Raw genomic sequence first — 21,224 nt, 5'->3', positions numbered from 1 at the left:
TCTCTCTCTCTCTCTCTCTCATTTAGTTTTCATGGATTTTCAACTACAGGAAAGCATTTCTGTGTATTTTCAAGAGAACCTCTCAAAATTCAGTATATTATGGCAATAATTCGGGATTTTTTTTTATTTATCGGAATTTCAGTAATCTCATGAAATTTCGGTAGATCTGGCAACACTGGTCTAAAACTAAAACCCTTCATGGGCTGCTCCTTCATTTGTTGGAGATTGGTGAAGGAATTAGTTGGTTTCTGCTTGCATTTTAAATTAGAAAAAAATAAATAAAGATAAATAAAGGATAATATATATATATATATATATATATATATATATATATATATATATATATATATATATATATATATATATATATATATATATATATATATATATATATATATATATATATATATATATATATATGAAAAAAATAAATAATGTATATGTATATATATATATATATATATATATATATATATATGTGTGTGTGTGTGTGTGTGTGTGTGTGTGTGTAAGTATATAATACAAATTGTCTTGTTGATGGGGATGGTGCCGGATTAAGTTAGTTCTACTTGTTATACGGAAAAAAAATAATAAATAAATAAAATAAAATAAAAGCAACCTTTTAGGCAGGGTAAAAATGCCTAAATTAACACAGATTACGAGCTCGTGCCTTCTCTTAATATTACAGTCAACAAAAGAAAAATAGCAATGCGGTCTGCCCACAAACATTCATTCTCTTACTGTCTTTCATTTTCCCCTCTTTTTTTTCTTCTTCTTCTGTCCAAACCCTTTACCCTTTCACCAACTTTCTATCTGTTCTGTTCTGTTCTCTTCTGTTCCGCTGCTCCTTATCCCTCCTCTCCGCCAGCTACAGTTTTTTTTTTTTTTTTTTTTTACCAGATCAGTGGCGCAGGCGAAATTACCATTGATTTGTTTGTATATGTATAGAAAGTTTCTCGAGTACAGAATAAGCTTAGAAGTAAGTATAGCTATCCCTCACGTAACTTGGATGAAAAATTTTACTCGACTGTGTTCCCATAAGGAAGAATTAGAAATTGTATATTTAATTAACACTTGGAATCACTTCACTGAATCAACTTCACGCAACTCATCCTGTGCTTACATGTCTTTGTCTGTCTGTATGTGCGTCTTTCTTCTGGGCACGCAGCCGTAATACTCACAACTCACAACACATAATTAATTTATTTTTCTGTTTCCTGCATTACACGAGATTTTCCTTCCACAAAATAATTTTTCACCCTTCACTTCCTTCCTCCACACTTCTGGTTTCACTATGCTTCTCCCGCGCAGGGGAAATATATTCTTTCCCTAACTGCAGTAACCTCTGGCACTTACCCTGACTCTAGACAGAACTCATTAATCTTAAACGATGACACCTATAGGTTCACTATTTCACAATGTTCATTAAAACATAACTCCACAATGTCCCTTTGAGACATAACACCAATTCCCATTTCTCCAGTGATAGGTAGTTCCACCCCAGCCGACCTCCAGGTCCGATGTCAGTGTGATACTTAATCTTAAATACCATGATACTCTCTATGACAAGATTCGGCACCTCAGTTACCCATTCCTTTCATACTAGTGCCACTGTCACTCATTCATTCTAATCTTTCATTTAGGTCAGGTTCATCTAAAGTGATTGTACGATAGCTTGCCACGTCCTGAAGTAACCCACTGCAGCACGACTGTGTTGACTGTTAGGTTGCAGCTAATAATCTGCGAAATAAAGTGATTACTATATCACAACACCTTCAGTTTTACTACTTATAACTTCTTGACTCTTCTTGACTTTGTTTTACTTTCTCTCATGATCTCTGCCAGGTAGGTCAGCGTGCCACAGGATTACCACTAGCCTTACAAACATTCTAAGCACCATCCATGTCTCACTGTATCATCACTCTTAACAATCTTCTATGTAACGTCTTGGGGGTCTACGCACTCTAGAGGGGAAAACTTCAGTTTCCACGTCAGCGTGGAAACTAGTGTTTTGTGGCTGTAATAACCACTGTTCGTCTCCGTGGGACGGTTTAATTTTCTCTGCCGCTCGTTGTAACAATTGGCCCTTAAATGGGTCCTTTACAACGTAAGCATCACCAATGCGCAATACTTCCACTACCAGATATGGCCCATCCCATCGGACACTTAACTTCTTACACACCCCGGACTGTTGTCTCTCGCTTAACCCACACTAAAGCGTCCTTATCCACCTTCTGTTCCTTGCGCTTTCTATTCGCTACACTCCGGAATTGCGGGTCATCTTTTCATGTGTCTCCCGAAAGATGCGGTGCGTGATTGTAGTATCGTCCTCCTCACCGTCTACGGCGTGTCGCAAGAAAAAGGCATAGAAGGGTTGATGAGCAGTACTGGTGTGGCCAGAGATATTCATAGTGGCCAGGCAAGTCTCGAGAAGCCGTGGCCACGGTAAGGGATGACCCTGGCACAGAGCAGACAGGATTGCCTTGAGTGTGCGATACATCCTTTCAGTCATTGCATTCCTTTGAGGGTGGTATGGGGTAGTGTAGTATAGTGAGATGAGGTGTTGCTGGCAGAAATCCTGAAAGGCGTTGGAAGTTAACTCGCCTCTTTTGTCAAGGACTATACCCTCTGGCACCCCATAGTCAGCCAGAGCTTTTACCACCGATTGTGTGTGTTTTGATTTAAGATGGTAGAATTTAACAGATCGGCTACAATGATCGACAGTGGTGAACACATATCGGTATTCCTGACTTCCATCAATCATATCAGTTAGATCAATACCTACTCTTTCTAAAGGTTTTCCCAATGAAGGTATCCCTGACTTCCATCAATCATATCAGTTAGATCAATACCTACTCTTTCTAAAGGTTTTCCCAATGAAGGTAACTCGCGCCAGGCCTGTTGCAATCCTTACCCCTTAAATCGCTAGCAAGTTGTGCAGTGTTTTACATAATTACAGACAAGTTGCACCAATAGAATAACTATTCTGCCTTTTTTATAGCCTTCTTTTGTCCTAGATGACCTGATACTTCGTAAGCGTGTTACAAAGCTTCGGTTTTTAAAGTGTGAGGTATTACCAGGGCGTAATGTATGCCTCCATCAGTTGTCTCCCTAGCATAGTATACAATCTCATCCATTACTACAAACTGCTCTAAAATAGTTTTGTGATAACGTTCAGTAGGAACAGAACCTCCCTCCAGGTATTGAACTAATTCCTTCCATTTTACCTCTTCTCTCTGACGTTATTTAAAAACTTTTTTAATAAGACCTAACAATGTAGTTTCAGGAGTACACTGTACTGTTCTCACTGATCTTGAGAGTTGGTAGGTCACAAAGTTGTATTTCCCCTTTAAGTATTGTATTTCTTAGTCATATTCCCTCATATCTAGGATCCAACGGTTCATTCTCGCAGATTTAGTCTTTCTTTTAAAAATGCTGGTAAGGGTCACTATGATGAATTTAGTAATCCTCAAATGGTGGTGAAGTTGCTGACAGGTAAGCAGGACCGCTAATGCTTCCTTATCAATGGCAGAGTATCGGCACTCGGTGTGATTTAATTCCTTTGAAAAATAACCAGGAGGTTTGGTAACTCCGTCAGGTTGGATCTGACTTAGGTCTCCGCCGACATGAGTGAGTACTGGCGCATTGCCAAGACATTTTTTCAGTGTTTCAAAAGCGGTTTGGCATTGTTCATTCTAACTGAACCTTTCCTTAACTCGTGTGATGTTAGTGAGAGGGGCCGCTATTTTGGCAAATTTATTCACGTTTTCGGTAGAAACCGGACATTTAAAAAAAATCTCACTTTACCTTAGTTAGGGGTTTAATTTCTAAGATAGCTCCTACATTCTTAGATTGGCTTCCTTCTTTCAAGATTTTGTAACCTAGAAATGTGACTTCTCTTTTCCCAAACTCACATTTACTTAACTTAAGTTTGGCACCATTCTCGGCGAGTAGGGAAAATACCTTTCTTATGTGGTTTGTTAGAATAGCAAAGTCAGGTGCCCAAATGATTAAATCTTCTAAATAATTTTTGATCCAGCCTTCTTTGAACAGAGGGGATAAAAGGTTAACCATATGGAGAGAGAAGATTGGCGGAGAGCAGCTTAATCCAAAGGGAAGTCCTCTAAATCTATACAGCGTGACGCCATCGCTGAATGTGGTAAGGTCCGGGCGGATCACCTGAAGATCCGCCACCCCAGATTGTCTCACCTGAAGATCCGCCACCCCAGATTGTCTCACCTGAAGATCCGCCACCCCAGACTCTCTCACTTGGTTAGGTTAGGTTAGGTTAGGTTAGCCTAACCTAACCTAACCTAACCTAACCTAACCTAACAACATGAACGCATTAAAAAACTGAGTGGATATAAAAAATGCAGAAAAAAGTTTACTTCATTAAAAGTATGGGATCACCTGAAGATCCGCCACCCCAGATTGTCTACCTGAAGATCTGCCACCCCGAGTGCGGCTGGGGTGGCGGATCTTCAGATGATCCTTCCGGGCTATTCTCGTCTATTAAAATTTGAAAGTAGGCATCACGTATGTCAAAGGTAGCATAAAACTGCTGACCTGCTGCTTGTTCTACCAGTTCTTCCAGTCCGGGAAAGGGATAAACATCAGTGCTAAGATGTTTATTAATGTGTCGGTAGTCCAGACACATCCTCTTACTACCATCAGGTTTATTTATTAAAAAACTATGGGTGAAAGCCACGCAAACGTTGACTTCTCAGTTATTTTCCTATCTTCCATGTCTTGTAACATTTTAGCTATCAGTGTCTTTTCTTCCTCAGGGTAATGATATCTAAGGTCTCGGGTCTTCTACATTAATCGTCACTGAGGGTCCTGTCATGAAACCTAGCTCGCTTTTATCGAGAATAAACAGTTCATTGTGATATAGAATATCTGAATTTAATTATTCTATTTGTTTGCGAGTAAGCTGGTTCCATTTCTGCTGGATTATTGTTTCCGTCAGTCGCTCTGACCTACAACTTTGGGTGTTCACCTGATCTGTGGTCGGGAGAAGATCGTTCTGAATTTCTCGGGTGTTACGTATAACTTCAGCCTCGTTATTTACATGTTGTGGTTCAGCGTCAAGGTATTCATACGAGCCTAATAACGTTCCAGTTTTAAATTCTTTTACCCCTTTTGTGTTGTTCACAAAAGGAAGGTAGATGGTGTTGTGAACATTTACCTTAGTTAGGAATGGTAAACTATTGTGACTTGCATTATGAACCAGCAAGGTGTATTTGGGCAGGGACAAATTGTGATTGTTAGGGCTTCATAAGAATGGGCTTAGTGAGATTAACTTTTTTGGTGATATGGCCTTGGGTTAGTGGTGGAGGAATGCTTTGGAATCTCTACTTTTCCTTTTTTGTCGTTTTACGTGACCGACTACATAAGAAGCATTACCCTGATTTTCCGTTCCATTGAAAAGGAGCTTTCCCGATTACGTCCGTACCTAGCAGTAGTTCAGCATCAAGGTATCTGTTTGGGACTACTGGAACCCACTGTTTGTGTACTTGATCGTTACCTACACTTATTTCTAACCAAACCATACCGATGATCCTGAAAGGAGAAACTGTGACACCTTGCAAAGTAGTTATATTGGGTCTTTTATTTAATTCACTCACTAGTTTATTCGCAGCAGATTCTTTGATAAGGATAATAATAATAATAATAATAATAATAATAATAATAATAATAATAATAATAATGATAATAATAATAATAATAACAATAATAATTATAATAATAATAATAATAAACGGTTTATTATTCAGGCAGTTAACAAACTGAAAATGTACAGAGTGGGTGGGGAAATACTTAACATTAATCCTAAAGCTAAGTCTAATCTAGAAGGGAAATACTATTGATTGATGGCTCGCACCATGGTGGGAAGCGCGCTGAGTCTGTACCGGTCCGTGCGCGGCGCCTTTAGGGGCGTTATCTTGTGGTGTTTGGTGGCACGGACCGGGCGAGGCGCGTCAGGCGGCAGCAGGGTATACAATGTTCTATAAAGATAGGGAAAACAGGAGAGGAGGAGGTGTCGCGTTATACGTTAGGGACACATTACAGTGTTGTATCAACAGTAGAATTAAAACAGATAACAAAGCAGAGTCGATATGGGTAGATATTAAAGAAGGATCGCAGTCAGTAGTACTAGGGGTAGTTTACAGACCACCGACCAGTACAGAGGAAATTAACACCTCACTGTGGCAGGAATTAAATAGAGCAGGCAGGTACAGTCAGGTATGTGTGGTAGATTTTAATTTTAGGAATATCGACTGGAGTCTGATGGTGGGTAACAAGGAAGCAGAGGAATTTCTTAAGGTAATTCAGGATAATTTTTTAAAACAGGTAGTCGTAGAACCCACAAGGGGGAATAATATTCTAGATTTAATTCTTACTAGCAGGGAGGAAGCAGTCACGCAGGTAGAGGTTGGAGGACAGCTAGGTAACAGTGACCATAAGGAAATTAGGTACAATTTAGAATGGGAAGAAACAGTTAGAAACAAAAACACTAGTAAAATACCTGACTTTAGGAGAGCAGATTTTGAAGAATTAAAAAGGTACCTCCAAGGAGTGGACTGGCAAAGGATGCAGGGTGAGGTCAGGTCAGGGGCGGAGTTCAGAGAGATAAGGCAGGATGAGAGAGGTGAGGTGAGGCATGAGGGTGTAGGACAAGAGGAGGGGAGATGTGTCCGGAAGGGAGGAGGAAAGAGGAAGGGGGGAGCTAGGTGTGAGTATGTTGGAATGTCAGGTCATGCGGAAATGAGAGAGGTGAGGTCGAGGCGAGTAGATGAGGGAGTGGAGAGGATGGTAGGGGATGAGATGAGGGGACTAGGTGAAGTAAATGTAGATAAATTGTATAAATATTTCGTAGATAAAGTTAATACAGGTCAGTTAGCAAATATCCCGTATAGAACAATAAGATCACAAAAAAATGACCCTAAATGGATGACTGCTAGGTTAAAGCATTATATAGGGCGTAAGAGAAATATATATAGGAGATTAAGGGCAGGTGAGGAAGTTTTAAGGACACAATATAATGAATTAGTTAGAACAGTCAGGAAGTTAACGAGGAAAGCTAAGGACAATTATGAATTAAAGGTAGCCAGCCAGGCGAAGACGGACCCCAAGGGATTTTATCAGGTATACAAGACGAAGAATAAGGATACTGTAGGTCCATTAAAAGCAGCAGATGGGGAGCTGGTTAGTTCTGGGGAGGAGATTAGTAAACTTCTGAATGATTATTTTTTTAACTGTCTTCACCCAGGAAAACATACAGGATATGCCAGATAGTGAACAGGTGTTTAGAGCAGATGAGAATGAGAAGCTGACAGATATTTTCATACAGTAACTAGGGAGATAGTGGAACAGGAGATAGATAGGCTAAAAAAGTTCAAGTCACCAGGACCTGATGAAATATATCCCAGAGTACTTAAGGAATGTAAAGAGATTATTAGTGAGCCGTAAGTTTCTGTCTTTAGGAAATCACTGGAGTCGGGTGAGGTACCAGTAATGTGGAGGCAGGCTAATGTAGTACCCATCTTTAAGAAAGGAGATAAAACTTTAGCGTCTAATTATAGACCTGTTAGCTTAACTTCAGTTGTAGGTAAAATGTTAGAGTCAATAATAGCGAGGAACATTAGGGAACATTTAGACAAACATAACTTGATAAATCAGTCACAGCATGGCTTCACGAAGGGGAAGTCTTGCCTGACAAACTTGTTAAGTTTTTACAGTAGGGTGTACGAGGCAGTAGATAATGGTGATAGTTATGATATCTTATATCTGGACTTTAGTAAAGCATTTGACAAGGTACCCCATCAAAGGCTCCTGAGAAAGGTTAGGGCACACGGGATAGAAGGGAAGGTGTTAGGCTGGATAGGGTCATGGCTTAGTGACAGGCGACAGAGAGTGGTAATAAACAGCTCGAAATCTGAGTGGGGTCATGTAATTAGTGGGGTGCCACAGGGATCAGTATTAGGGACATTGTTATTTCTAATGTATATCAATGACTTGGATAGTGGAATTAGTAGTGATGTTAGTAAATTTGCGGATGACACAAAGATAGGTAGATTAATTAGGTCAGAATCGGATGCCATCGCCTTGCAGGCAGACTTAGATAGAATGAATGAATGGACGGATAGATGGCAAATGCAATTTAATATCAATAAATGCAAAGTGCTTAGCGTAGGTAGAGGAAACCCACACGATAGATACACATTAAACAACCAAACTCTGGTAGGTACAGGGTACGAGAAAGATTTAGGAGTTATAGTTATCTCTGAACTCCGTCTAGGGAAGCAATGCATAGAAGCCAGAAACAAGGCAAATAGGGTACTAGGATTCATTTTTAGGAGTATTAAAAGTAGAAGGCCGGGAGTAATATTAAAGTTATCCTTGGCGCTGGTCAGACCTCATCTAGACTACACGGTGCAGTTCTGGTCCCCACATTACAGGAAAGATATAGGTCTATTAGAATCAGTACAGAGGAGAATGACTAAAAGGATACAGGGGATGAGGAGTATTCCTTACGAGGCGAGGTTGAAGCTGTTGAATTTACATTCTTTAGAGAGACGTAGGTTAAGAGGGGACCTGATAGAAGTCTTTAAGTGGTATAAGGGTTATAACAAGGGAGATGTAAGCAAAATTCTTAGGACCAGCAACCAGGGTAGAACAAGAAATAACGGGTTCAAGCTTGAAAAATTTAGGTTTAGGAAGGAGATAGGAAAAAAGTGGTTCTCAAATAGAGTGGTAGACGAGTGGAACGGACTCAGTAATCATGTAGTTAGTGCTAGGACACTAAAGAGCTTTAAGAGAAGATTAGACAAGTTTATGGATGGGGATAGCAGATGGAAATAGGTAGGTGTGTTTCATACAGGGACTGCCACGTGTAAGCCTGGTCGCTTCTTGCAGCTTCCCTTATTTCTTATGTTCTTATGTTCTTATGTGTCTGAGACGTGGATGATACAGCAGTCCCCTTCCAAACTTCTCCAGAGCCTCTCGGTGCCTGGTGGATAGATAGTCTGGACAGACTCAGGGTGGTCAGGGCTTCATCATAGGTGGTGTAGGGAGGGACAAGGATGATCCTGCACGCCCTTTTCTGCACACTCTCCAGCTGTAGCTGTTGAGTGTGTGTGAGGGAGGAGGACCACGCTGGGGAGGCATACATGAGTTTGGGGAGGATGAAGGTGAGGTACACCCCCCTTAACTCGTATGTTGGCGTCCCCAGCGACCTCGGTCTGCGCACAATGTACAGCCTATAGGTAGCTGATCTTATGGTGCTGGCGACATGCTGCTTCCAGGTCAGCTGGTCGTCCACCGTGACTCCGAGAAGCTTGGCACAACGGACCACCTGGAGGGGGTGAGGGCCCACTGTGAGCTGGGGAGTGGGCACTGGTACAGAGGAGGTACAGAAATGCATCACCACAGTTTTGCTGTGGTTGATGGTCATCCTGCTCTCCTCCGTCCACGTCTGCAGTCCCTCCAGAATTGCTTGCAGTGGCGAGTAGTCCGGGTTCTTGTTGTAGACTGGGACACCCACGGTGCAGTCGTCCACATACTTCCAGCGATTGGGGGTGTCAGTGAGGACGTCGTTAATGAGGAGGAGGAAGCACAGTGGACCCATCTTGGTCCCCTGGGGTACCCCACATGTCAGCTGTTGGAAATTAAAGACAGAGCCCTGATAGCGAACGGCCTGACGCCTCCCGATTAGGAAGTCGGCTAGCCACACTACCAGGTTAGGAGGGAGACCCAGACTTATTGCCTTGCTGATGACAACAGTGTGATCAACAAGATCAAAGGCTTTTTTGAAGTCCAGAAAAGCAACAGCTAGAGAGGTGTTTCGCTTGTTCAGGTGGCTGTGGATGAATTCAAGGAAGCTGGTCAGGTAATGGGAGGTGGAGGTGGCTTTAATATTTCCAAACTGTCTGATATCCACGGTATTACAAATTTTGGTGTAGGCCCAAGTTTGGGGAAGTCCACGACCTCGGTGAGGTGTAGCTGGTGTAGGATATCGCTGATATCTAATTTGTTAAAGTACCCACGGATGACCAGTTTGGCGGCAGGATTCCTCACCCTCAGGGGATCAGCAGTGTCAATGATGTGAGTGGTGAATAACTGTGCTGTGGTGGCTCGTGAGGGGTGGTACACTACGCACACGATGATGGAGGCTGTGTTGCTGGGATGGCAGGGGGGGGTAACTCACCCACACGGCCTCTACTCCGGCAGGAATATCGACAGGGAGGTGTGAGAGGGTGAGGGCAGAGCGGCAGAAAGCGGCCACTCCTCCACCCTGCGTCCTGATCTGAGGTGATGGTAGAGCTAGTAGTCCTGCATCGTGCACACCTCAGGAACAATCTGCCACGCCTCAGTAACCGCCGCAGTGTCCGCACATGTAGAGCTCACCGTCACAATCAACTTGTCCATCTTGTTGGCCAGAGACGTCGCATTAAATAAGAGGAGGGAGGGAAGACTATACCACACACGCGGCTCTTCAAAGTGTTTGTATTCCCTCTTCTCCACCTCTGGCACTGGAGGTCACTACCTTGATGGGACGCACCACACTTTTACCTCCTCTCGATCCGCGGTTGCGAAATAGTTTGAATATATATATATATATATATATATATATATATATATATATATATATATATATATATATATATATATATATATATATATATATATATATATATATATATATATATATATATATATATATATATATATATATATATATATATATATATATACACACACACACACACACACACACACACACACACACACACATTCTGTTATAAGTAGCGATGTAAAGAGATAAAAAGAAGAGATGCAGCGATGAACAGAAAGAAACGGCGCGGGGGATGGGCACCCTATGGCGCGTGCCTTATTTATAGTATTTATTTTTTTTTTTTTTGAATGTGAAAGTTGCGCTTCCCTACTATATGTTCGCCACTTCTTTTCTTTTCCGAGAGCTGTATCCAATAGATAATAAATTAAAGGAGTTAACCTTTCTCACAGAATGATCAGTTTTCACCCGCCCCCCCCCCTGGTAAGCGCATAACAATTGCTGCAATAAAATGTTAGAATTAGAGTTAAAAATGAGCAAAGTGGAGTGGAGCGGCTGTGCCTCTCACCCCCTCTCCCTCCCCGTCCTTTCCCCATTCCAACTCCTCAATTCTTGTTCCCATTATGTGGTCAGCTTGTTGGTTTGCGCCATGGAGACGGAGCAGATTGGGTGTTCTCCAACCTCACTCCTCAGTATCGATCCGACATTCAGACGCTAAGTACGCACAGTTACAGCTATCAGGTCAATTATAGGGGGCGGTGAAACACTTGCGGGGGGGATAGTAGTGTTATGCCTCACTGTATTGGTTGTTATTTGGTCCTGCGGGAGGCCATGAACAGGGGGGTTATAAATGTCATTGGAAAAGTATGAGTTACTCCGTGTCTCGCCACTTCTTCCGTAGTTCTAGTTTGTCCTGCTGGCCGTCCATTGTATCCTTGTGCAATGTATTGGGAGGAGCAGGTACCTAACCTCTCCCCTCTTCTGCCAAAGTGCATTGTCCTGTTGTGGGTTGTGTGTGTCCAGGCGTCTTGTGTGCTGTGTCCTTGTAAAATGCTACTGATCTTGGGGCTCAAAGCCGTGAGTGTTGCAGACCAGATGGTCGAATAGTATTTTCTTCCAGGTTACAGCAATCTACTTTTTTTCCTGGATTTCCACCAGTGTTGTCGGGGGTGTGGATCCGTCTTAAGAAGATTGTAAATAGGCTGTTCTCTAGTAAGATTGTATAGTATTCCTGTTTGGCGTGTTTAGCCTATTTTTGAGAGATAGCCCACACAGTATTATATCCTCATATCTGTGGCCGGTACTAAGAGCCATGAAGGTTGAGCCGCGTACCTTCCCTTTGACAATGTATGCACGGCCTCAGACCGTGCTTTCGGTCCTTACCACAAGTCGCTCGGGAAGGTAAAGTAAGAGGTGGTAAGACAAGCGTGGGTGTTAGTAACAAGTTGTATGACTTGAATCGGGATCTAAGGGCCAACTTGTGATGAACGACGACATAAACATTATTTGTTTATGTACTTTAATTTGATCAGATAATTTGTTTATCTATCTTACTGTTTTCTTTTGGGGGATGACCTGGTATTGTGCAAATATCCTTGCTCGGAGAAAGCCCCCACATTGTGTACGCCTCCACACGTGCTACGTCCTCATGGCCCGCGCTTTCCTCAGTGAACGGTCAAGTCTCTGCACTCAGGTAGCCTCAGGCTCGTATTTGGTGGCTGGCGTCCCTCTGCACCTCCGCAGTTTGTATTGATATAAGGCAGCCTTTTTCAACTGTACTTTCGTGGCACCTGCTGCAGTCCGCCATGGGCAACTCAGCAACCACCACAAGCAACAAACAAAAATACAAGAAATCAATCTTGAACAGTATAGTGCACACACACACACACACACACACACACACACACACACAGTGCAACCTAGCTTCCACCTACCACATATAATGCATACACACACACACACACACACACACACACACACACACACACACACACACACACAGTACTATTGTTGCCATACTAGACGCCCTGATTGCCCACTATCTTGCGTTCCTTGTTTTTGACCCAACAAGGCATCTATCTCGCTCTTTGCATGTTTACATAACGTGCTCAATAAAGAAGACAGTGATCATATTGGTAAATTCAGTTTTAGTTACCAGTGAAAAGAAAATAAAGTCGTAGAAAAAGCGGGTGGTGAGCGACGGAGGTTCCAGCCCGGTTGGTTCCTTTGTGCATTGAAGGTTCGTACTGTTGTAAAAACGGACAAACATATTCGCTCTAATTAGGAAAATAATTTCCCATATTGTTTTAATTTGACTAAAACTATGTGCCACGCCAAATTTGGAAAATAAACATATTTTTCCTCGAAGGTAAAACAGAAGACACCGGGTAGACCTTGCCTTCCCTTCGTTTCTTCCGCAAACAAAAATGCTATTGACTCTCAGTACGCATCATCCTCCCCTTTGACCTTCGTCCCTAAATCTTCGTGATTCTTGGTGCAGGTCTCTGTGTCGTCTGTACTGTCTGTGGTCCCTGGCACGTGGCTAACTAGTGTCTAAGTAGGTGTTTGTTATAATAACTTCCCTGTTGGCGGGTGAAACAGGGTGACGACCTAGAGTATGACGACCAGCCGGTGCCTGGATTCACCTCGTTTGTGTCCCACACTAGCCCGCATAGGAGGTATCCTAGGAAGAAGCTGACCCAAGGTAGTGGAAGCTGTAAGAGGGGCTGGATCTAGTCATAACAATATATATATATATATATATATATATATATATATATATATATATATATATATATATATATATATATATATATATATATATATATATATATATATATATATATATATATATTTTTTTTTTTTTTTTTTTTTTTTCTTTTATGTAGGAAGGATACTGGCCAAGGGCAACAAAAATCTAATAAAAAAAATGCCCACTGAAATGCCAGTCCCTAAAAGGGTCAAAGCAGTGGTCAAAAATTGGTGGATAAGTGTCTTGAAACCTCCCTCTTGAAGGAATTCAAGTCATAGGAAGGTGGAAATACAGAAGCAGGCAAGGAGTTCCAGAGTTTACCAGAGAAAGGGATGAATGATTGAGAATACTGGTTAACTCTTGCGTTAGAGAGGTGGACAGAATAGGAGTGAGAGAAAGAAGAAAGTCTTGTGCAGCGAGGCCGCGGAAGGAGGGGAGGCATGCAGTTAGCAAGATCAGAAGAGCAGTTAGCATGAAAATAGCGGTAGAAGACAGCTAGAGATGCAACATTGCGGCGGTGAGAGAGAGGCTGAAGACAGTCAGTTAGAGGAGAGGAGTTGATGAGACGAAAAGCTTTTGATTCCACCCTGTCTAGAACAGCAGTATGAGTGGAACCCCCCCAGACATGTGAAGCATACTCCATACATGGACGGATAAGGCCCTTGTACAGAGTTAGCAGCTGCGGGGGTGAGAAAAACTGGCGGAGACGTCTCAGAACACCTAACTTCATGGAAGCTGTTTTAGCTAGAGATGAGATGTGAAGTTTCCAGTTCAGATTATAAGTAAAGGACAGACCGAGGATGTTCAGTGTAGAAGAGGGGGATAGTTGAGTGTCATTGAAGAAGAGGGGATAGTTGTCTGGAAGATTGTGTCGAGTTGATAGATGGAGGAATTGAGTTTTTGAGGCATTGAACAATACCAAGTTTGCTCTGCCCCAATCAGAAATTTTAGAAAGATCAGAAGTCAGGCGTTCTGTGGCTTCCCTGCGTGATATGTTTACCTCCTGAAGGGTTGGACGTCTATGAAAAGACGTGGAAAAGTGCAGGGTGGTATCATCAGCATAGGAGTGGATAGGACAAGAAGTTTGTTTTAGAAGATCATTAATGAATAATAAGAAGAGAGTGGGTGACAGGACAGAACCCTGAGGAACACCACTGTTAATAGATTTAGGAGAAGAACAGTGACCGTCTACCACAGCAGCAATAGAACGGTCAGAAAGGAAACTTGAGATGAAGTTACAGAGAGAAGGATAGAAACCGTAGGAGGGTAGTTTGGAAATCAAAGCTTTGTGCCAGACTCTATCAAAGGCTTTTGATATGTCCAAGGCAACAGCAAAAGTTTCACCAAAGTCTCTAAAAGAGGATGACCAAGACTCAGTAAGGAAAGCCAGAAGATCACCAGTCGAGCGGCCTTGACGGAACCCATACTGGCGATCAGATAGAAGGTTGTGAAGTGATAGATGTTTAAGAATCTTCCTGTTGAGGATAGATTCAAAAACTTTAGATAAGCAGGAAATTAAAGCAATAGGACGGTAGTTTGAGGGATTAGAGCGGTCACCCTTTTTAGGAACAGGTTGAATGTAGGCAAACTTCCAGCAAGAAGGAAAGGTAGATGTTGACAGACAGAGCTGAAAGAGTTTGACTAGGCAAGGTGCAAGCACGGAGGCACAGTTTCGGAGAACAATAGGAGGGACCCCATCAGGTCCATAAGCCTTCTGAGGGTTTAGGCCAGCGAGGGCATGGAAAACATCATTACGAAGAATTTTAATACGAGGCATGAAGTAGTCAGAGGGTGGAGGAGAGGGAGGAACAAGCCCAGAATCGTCCAAGGTAGCGTTTTTAGCAAAGGTTTGAGCAAAGAGTTCAGCTTTAGAAATAGATGTGATAGCAGTGGTGCCATCTGGTTGAAGTAGAGGAGGGAAAGAAGAAGAAGCAAAGTTATTGGAGATATTTTTGGCTAGATGCCAGAAATCACGAGGGGAGTTAGATCTTGAAAGGTTTTGACATTTTCTGTTAATGAAGGAGTTTTTGGCTAGTTGGAGAACAGACTTGGCATGGTTCCGGGCAGAAATATAAAGTGCATGAGATTCTGGTGAATGAAGGCTTAAGTACCTTTTGTGGGCCACCTCTCTATCATGTATAGCACGAGAACAAGCTGTGTTAAACCAAGGTTTAGAAGGTTTAGGACGAGAAAAAGAGTGAGGAATGTACGCCTCCATGCCAGACACTATCACCTCTGTTATGCGCTCAGCACACAAAGACGGGTCTCTGACACGGAAGCAGTAGTCATTCCAAGGAAAATCAGCAAAATACCGCCTCAGGTCCCCCCAACTAGCAGAGGCAAAACGCCAGAGGCACCTTCGCTTAGGGGGATCCTGAGGAGGGATTGGAGTGATAGGACAAGATAAAGATATGAGATTGTGATCGGAGGAGCCCAACGGAGAAGAAAGGGTGACAGCATAAGCAGAAGGATTAGAGGTCAGGAAAAGGTCAAGAATGTTGGGCGTATCTCCAAGACGGTCAGGAATACGAGTAGGGTGTTGCACCAATTGCTCTAGGTCATGGAGGATAGCAAAGTTGTAGGCTAGTTCACCAGGATGGTCAGTGAAGGGAGAGGAAAGCCAAAGCTGGTGGTGAACATTGAAGTCTCCAAGAATGGAGATCTCTGCAAAAGGGAAGAGGGTCAGAATGTGCTCCACTTTGGAAGTTAAGTAGTCAAAGAATTTCTTATAGTCAGAGGAGTTAGGAGAGAGGTATACAGCACAGATAAATTTAGTATGAGAATGACTCTGTAGTCGTAGCCAGATGGTGGAAAACTCGGAAGATTCAAGAGCGTGGGCACGAGAGCAGGTTAAGTCATTGCGCACATAAACGCAGCATCCAGCTTTGGATCGAAAATGAGGATAGAGAAAGTAGGAGGGAACAGAAAAGGGGCTACTGTCAGTTGCCTCAGACACCTGAGTTTCAGTGAGGAAAAGAAGATGAGGTTTAGAAGAGGAGAGGTGGTGTTCTACAGATTGAAAATTAGATCTTAGACCGCGAATGTTGCAGAAGTTAATGAAGAAAAAGTTGAGGGGGGTGTCAAGACACTTAGGGTCGTCGACGGAAAGGCAGTCCGACCTGGGGACATTTATGGTCCCCTCCCCAGATGGGGACTCCGAGGCTGGTGTAGGAGTCGCCATGATTTTAAAATTTTTGGAGTGAAGGGTGTGTGTGTTATTAGGTGCTTGTAGTTTTGTGTGGAGGAAGAGAGTTGTCTTTAGAGGGCAGGCTGTGACTACCCCCTTGTGTTGTGAGACACAAAGGGAAACGTTCAGTGAGGTCACAGCTGGGTTTAATGATAAGTTCACAGCACCCCCTGAACAGTGCTTTAGACCTCACTGGGAGTAATTATCGTTTCGGCAGGTGTCTACTGCCTCCTCCTATATATATATATATATATATATATATATATATATATATATATATATATATATATATATATATATATATATATATATATATATATATATATATATATATATATATATATATATATATATATATATATATATATATATATATATATATATATATATATATATATATATATATTGTACCAGGAGGAAAGTCATATATTCTCAGAAATAAAAGATCAGGTCATTCTAAGTGGGAAATATTCCAGTCTCTCTGTATGGTGTCTTTGGTCAAATTTCTTTTCTTCCCTGCCTGTCCTTGTCAGTTTGTGCTCCTGTACTGCTACCAAATTGAGTACTTTGCTATTTTTCGTTTCTGTATGACTTTTGGACATTGTAGCAGCCAATCTTTGCATCAACGTCTCTTATGGCGACTTTTGCTGCTTTTTGGGCCTCTGGTCAGGCTTTGTCTCTTCCCTGCCTGCCCTTGTCAGAGCGTGCTCCTATTAGCTTACAATGCTCTGTATCTGGCCGTTCCTGATGGCCTGTGTGTACCAGCTTGTATCACCGCCATATTCCCTGCTGACTACGACTTCGGGCTACGATTTGATGTGTTATATTAATATTTTGTCAGTGTTAATATGGCATAGCAATACCATATTTCTTCTTTTTTTAAGGCATCCACTGATGTCATAGTGTTTTCTTGACCTGTGATTTGCTGTTCTGATGTTATGATTAGTGTGAGCCTTGTGATTGGTCAGTGCTTCCGTCACATTTTTTACTTTATTTATTTTTTCTTCACTAATGATTCAATTCGGCACAGTATTTTTTGTCTTTTTGCTAGCGTCTTCTGCTTTGCTGTAATGTCATTCTTTAGTGTTATTATCGCATGTCTTACAGAGAACATAAGGACGTAGAAAAAATAAGGGAAGCTGCAAGAATTCACCAGGCTTACACGTGGCAGTCTCTACATAAGACATACCTACCTATTTCCACCTATCATCCCCTTCCATAAATATGTCCATTTTTTTTTCTTTTAGCACCGTAATGACTCACCACTAACTTGAGTCCATTTCATACATCTATTACTCTATTTGAGAACCAATTATTTCTTATCTTTCTTGAATTTAATATTATTAAGCTTAAACACATTATTTCATGTTCTATCCTGATTACTAATCCTGAAAATTTTGCTTATATCTACCTTGTTATAACCGTTATGATAATTAAAGTCTTCTATCATGTCCCTTCTTAACCTATATATCTCTAAGAAGTGTAAATTTAATAGCGTGAGTCTCGTTTTGCAAGGTTACCCCTCATCCCCTGCATCCTTCTAGTCATTCTTCTTTGTGCTAATTATAATATACTTGTAATATGAGGAGCAGAACTGCAACGCATAGTCTAGGTGAGGTCTGGTTAGCGCCAGATATAACTTTAATATTACTTCGGGACTTTTTTTTTTAGGTAAAAAGGGCTTCGGCCAAGGGCAACAAAACTTGGATAATAAAAAGGCCCACTTAGGTGCCGATCCCCGAACAGAGTCATAAGCGCTAGTCAGAAATTACAGGAAAGGTGTCTTGAAACCTACCTCTTGAAAGAATCCAAGTCATAGGAAAAAAAGAAATACAGAAGCAGCCAGGAAGTTCCAGAATTTATCAGAGAAAGGGGTAAATGCTTGAGAATACTGGTTAACTTTTGCATTAGAGAGGTGGACAAAATAGAGGTGAGAGAAAGAAGAAAGTTTCGTGCAGCAAGGTTGCTTGAGGCGGTGAGGCATGCAGTTAGCAAGATCAGAACAGTCAGCACGAAAATAGCGGTAGAACATAACAAGAGATGCAAAATTGCGGCGATAAGAAAGAGGCTGAAGACAGTCAATTAGAGGGGAGGAGTTGAAAAACTTTTGATTTCACTGTCTAAAACAGCGATATGAGTGAAACCTCCCCATACATATGAAGCATACCCTGTACAAGAACAGATGAGGTCCCTGTACATAGTTAACAACTGAGAGGGGGTGGGGGCGAGAAAAATGGCGGAGACGACTTAAAACACCTAACTTCATAGAAACTTTTAGCTAGAGATGAGATATGAAGTTTCCAAAACAACACAAAATACACTAATATCGTCTCTCTCTCTCTCTCTCTCTCTCTCTCTCTCTCTCTCTCTCTCTCTCTCCCTCTCTCTCTGTCTCTCTCTCTCTCTGGCCACTCGTAATTATATATATATATATATATATATATATATATATATATATATATATATATATATATATATATATATATATATATATATATATATATTACGTAAGTGGCGAGAGAGAGAGAGAGAGAGAGAGAGAGAGAGAGAGAGAGAGAGAGAGAGAGAGAGAGAGAGAGAGAGAGAGAGAGAGAGAGAGAGAGAGCTAATATTACTGTAAATGATGTATGTGTATTATCTTGAATTTATTTTGTGATTTTTTTTTTATTTATTTGCGTAATTTTAGCGGCAAGAGTTGGCATCCGCAGAGCTGGGTTTGGGGACGCCAGCACGCGGGCAGCCGCCGCCCGATCCAGAGAGCATACAGATCGCAGCAGAGTAGCCGCCAGAGTACCGCAGAGCGAAGACATGTGCCCTTTCACTCTCTCATATTCCCTCATATGTGTCTGTCTTCCGAGAGTGTGTGATATATGCACGCCTGATAAGTGACTGTGTGCCCAGACTGATCCAACAGTGTGTTCGTGGCCTCATATACTTACTAGGACTAGTGTTTTTGTGCCTACGTGAATAAAACCGAGTAATTTTCGTTTCCACCCGGCTTTGCCTGCCCGTCTCCAAGAAGAGCTCCATATATAACCCGCAAGGCCCCTGGACACGGTACCCAGGTGATTGAGTAGTAAGTTGAACGGTGATATCAGCCCTATAATCCTGACGAGTGCCTGACAGATAGTAAGTTAACTTCAGCACAGGTTTGTGTCCTGCCGGCGTGTGCGTCACAAGTGGTGTCAAGGAAAAACGAAAAAGAAAAGAAAAAAAGACCTGTGGCCAAAGTAAGTGCTAAACAGTTGAGTGTCCAGGTCCTTGGTAGTTCTTGAAAGATGGAGAAAGAGGTATTGTCAGGACAGGAAATGGCGAGAGTGGACGACTAAGCGCGGCACCGAGTGAAGCGTTGTGCCGCTTGTACCGGTTTAGAGTCAGGAGACAATAGACCCACCGTCTACACCCTCTGGTGTGAGTGTGGACGTGTTTGAACTATGGATGACCAAAATGATGGCCAGAATGGAAAATAGGGCGACAAAAACAAGGAAATGGCAGCACAAGAGACAAAGAACATCAAGGCGGTCATGAGAGGAGAAATAAAAATTATGGAAGCACGGGTGAAGGCATACACGAATGAGACGTGTACCTGTGTGAAGGAAGAAGTCAAGGAGATGGAAAAGATATAAGGGACACAGGACGTGTGACAACACTGGCATGAGACCATGGCGAGGGACGTGCAGGAGTCTTTCTCCAAAGTGTCAACGTTGGAGAGCACAATAACAGTTGGCGCCAAGCACGGAAAATGCACCAAAACTCGCCCACGCGGTACCACGTGATGCCCCTCAGTTCTTCCCGCTAAAGATCCACTTCTCTCCCGGCATGGAGCGACCAAGTGGGCAGCAGGGCAAGTATACAGTCCCCTCCTGCGACCCCATCCGAATTTTCAACACCACCTCCCAGCCTTGCAGACCGTTGTGGTCGGCAGCCGAGACTCATCCCAAAGAAATGCACGTTGTTCAAGAATGAGGTGCCGTTTCATGGGCACGTAGTCGGCAGACAGGGAGTAAAGACTGACCTACTCAAGGTAACAGCAGTGGAGGGCTGGCCAGTACCCAAGAATGTCTCGGAGCTGCGGAGCTTCCTGGGCGTGAGTGCGTACTGCAGACGGTTTGTGCCAGGATTTGCTACCGTCGCCGCCCCTTCACACAGCCTGACCAGGAAGGGAGCGCATTACCTGTGGGACGAAGACTGCCTGCGAGCTTTCATGTCGCTAGAGGAAGCCTTGGTGGGGGGGCCGCTGTTGCCATATCCTGACCCAGAACTCCCGTACATTTTCGACACTGACGTGAGCCAGGATGGTGTGGGAGCCGTCCTGTTTCAGCTTCGAGATAGCAAGGAGTATGTGGTGGCGTATTACAGCGCAAAGTTTAGCAAGCCCAAGAGAAACTATTGTGTGACACGCAAGGAGTTGGCTGTTGTCATGAAAGGACTTGCCCATTTCCATTACTACTTGTACGGCTCACGCTTCACCATCCACACAGACCACGCCGCTCTACGATGGTTGAAGACGCTGAAGGAACCTGAAGGACAGCAGACTAGATGGATTGGAAAGCTTGAAAAATATAATTACGTCATGGAGCACCGCCCTGGCCGCATCCACAATAACGCTGATAGCCTCAGTGTGTGGCACACAACGCGGCAGAGGCGGACGACAGGTGTAAACAAGAATAGCGCAGGGAAACTAACTTGTCCACAGTGATCAGGTGGCC

Source organism: Scylla paramamosain, chromosome 9, assembly GCF_035594125.1.
Source record: "Scylla paramamosain isolate STU-SP2022 chromosome 9, ASM3559412v1, whole genome shotgun sequence".
Classification (NCBI taxonomy): domain Eukaryota; kingdom Metazoa; phylum Arthropoda; class Malacostraca; order Decapoda; family Portunidae; genus Scylla; species Scylla paramamosain.
This window is presented reverse-complemented; position numbering follows the sequence as displayed.